We start from the raw sequence: 2820 nt of genomic DNA, 5'->3' as shown, positions 1-2820 counted from the left end.
GTTTGGAATTTGACTGGTGTCATTTGTACAAGTCCCCCTCTGTGATATAGAATTAGTTTTTTGTCACACCCAAACCAGATTCGAACCAGGGTAGCCCGCATGTAGCCTAACTATACCGTAACCTCCATCTCTTCAGGGATTGAATACACCCTCAGGGCTTTTTGTCAGTGGTAGAACAAGTACTAACATTTTTTACTTAAGTACAAGTATCAACACTGCAATATACAGGGTAGCCCGCATGTAGCCTAACTATACCGTAACCTCCATCTCTTCAGGGATTACACCCTCAGGGCTTTTTGTCAGTGGTAGAACAAGTACTAACATGTTTTACTTAAGTACAAGTATCAACACTGCAATATAGAAATACTCTGTCCTGAATTCAAAATGTTCTCGAGTAAAAGTACAAAAGTTATTGGCATCAAAATGTAGGCTACTTAAAGTAGACTACCAAAAGTAGAAAGCACTCATTATGCAGAATGTCCCATTTCAAGTTTTCAAATGTATAAAAATCTTTTCAAATGGCCGAAATGTATATAGGGCTGAAGTGGTTAATGTAGGCTATGTTTTGTCATAATAATCCAAATCTACAAAGTAACTTGTAACTAAAGTTTTCAAATAATTGTAGTGGAGTAAAAGTACAATATTTGCCTCTTAGATGTAGTGGAGTAGAAGTAAAAGTATTGGAAATTGTAATACTCAAGTAAATTACAAATATCTCAAAATGTTAGTACAGTACTTGAATACATGTTCTTAGTTATTTCCACCACAGAATTTTTGTGTTATCCTTTTAGCACCATTGTAGGCTATAATTGTGCCAGTGCTATTTGCAAACTGATACAGTAACAGTATTCAATCAATCACTTGACCACTTTACCAGTTTGATTCATAATACTCACAAACCCACATAATTGCAGAGTTGCAGTGGATTGCATCAAATTAAAATAAAAGCATTCAATTAGAAACACCGTTTGTGAAGATCTTGCTCAACATTTCTAATACAAATTATATTAGGTGCCATAGCTGCAATTAAAAGCAATATCGCGGCTATATAAATGTAGTTTAATTCAATGATAAATATTAAATCATGTTATAGTGCTGTTAGTGCAGCTCTCTGAGTGGCTCCAGGACAGAGAAAGCATCATTTGTCTCAGCTTAAACTTTCACTGCTTGTGTGATGGATACATGAAAGTAAAATTTGCTTTGAAATACATTCAAATTCTACATGTCCTTAAAACTCAGATTAAACACCAACATTAATGCTGTTTCCCCCCCCCCTTTTTTTTTTTTTTTTTATAACTGTAACACCTACTTTGCTGCCCAATGTGGGTGTTTGTCTCCCCCTAGTGTCTGTATGTAGACTACAAAGCCATAGCTGTTCAAAAACGTTCCGCTACCCTTACTATCGATTATAAACTGTCATATCAGATTGAAAATAAACACTAGCATGGAAATGGAATTGGACAAACCTGTCAAATACTCATTCATGTATATATGTGGTTCTATTCCAATTGACCTACTTTCATCTATATAAACAAACTGTCCAACCTTAGAAGGCATAGAGTCACGGTGGCCGAGAGGTTAAGGCGTTGGACTCGAAATCCAATGGGGTTTCCCCGCACAGGTTCGAATCCTGTTCGTGACGATATTTTTTCATTTGTTGTTTATTATTGTGACTTGCCGATTGGTATGCAAACAGAGTCCTAACGCTTCCTAACAACATCCTAACAGGTCCTAACACTTGCTACAGTCCCAACGGTCAGTGCTAACAGGTCCTAACGAGGCAATCCTAACACTCCTAACATGGTGGGGAAAGAGTCAAACAGGGAGGGAAGAGAGGATCAGATTACAGCCTGGTTAGGTTTACAGTATTTGTTGCTTAAAATTGTTGCTTTGAGATCGCCTGCAGTTTTAATCTTTATCTTGAGTGAAAAAACAAACATGTTTAAAGCTGTGCATGCTTCATTTAAAAAGGGGGGAAATGTGCAAACGTGAATGCACAATTTATTGTTAGTTCTACTACATCTGTTGTCAGCTAATGTTCAATAATATTATTGGAGTTTGGAGAAGTCAAATCTCAATTTGCAGATCTACAAATTGTCTCTCTCACTGTCTGTGTGTTAGGCGCCACTTATTCAAAAAATGTTCATAATAAAACACAATGTAAACTGAGACACTATATCGTGGGAAGAAAGTTGGACAGATGTATTTGTGCACGGTACGCGCCTGCATGTGAACAGCCCCGGCTGCATGGCTTCCCATAATGTGAAACCAGTCCAGTGTCTGTTATAACCATTTAAATATTATTCACATGGACCAGCCGGGATTCGAACCGACGGCCCTGTGTCTCTCCCCCTGGCCTAGGCACAGGCAGTCCATTATTATTATAGAGGTTAAGGCGTTGGACTCGAAACCCAATGGGGTTTCGCCGCAAGATTCGAATCCCGTTTGTGTCAATGTTTTTTCATTTGTTGTTTATTATTATGACATTATCTCTTACAGAAGGTTACATCACATCCCAAAGGCCGGTAAGATGTACCATCAAATAAAATAAATAATAAATAAAATGTACATGTGTAAATAATAAATGTGGCTAAATATAGTCAGGTAAAGGACTGCATCATCAAAGTAACCTATACATCATAGTGACATCATTGGCAGCAAACTATATAGAACATAAGAATGTAATTTATTACAACACTGCAAAAGTCTCCAGTGGTGGTGGTGAGTAATATTTACTACTACTAACATTTACTAATGTAGTAAGTACATTTACTCAAGTACTGTACTTAAGTACAATTTTGAGGTATGTTTTTACTTTAC

Source organism: Gymnoscopelus braueri (assembly GCF_963280865.1).
Source record: "Gymnoscopelus braueri genome assembly, chromosome: 18".
Taxonomy (NCBI): domain Eukaryota; kingdom Metazoa; phylum Chordata; class Actinopteri; order Myctophiformes; family Myctophidae; genus Gymnoscopelus; species Gymnoscopelus braueri.
This window is presented reverse-complemented; position numbering follows the sequence as displayed.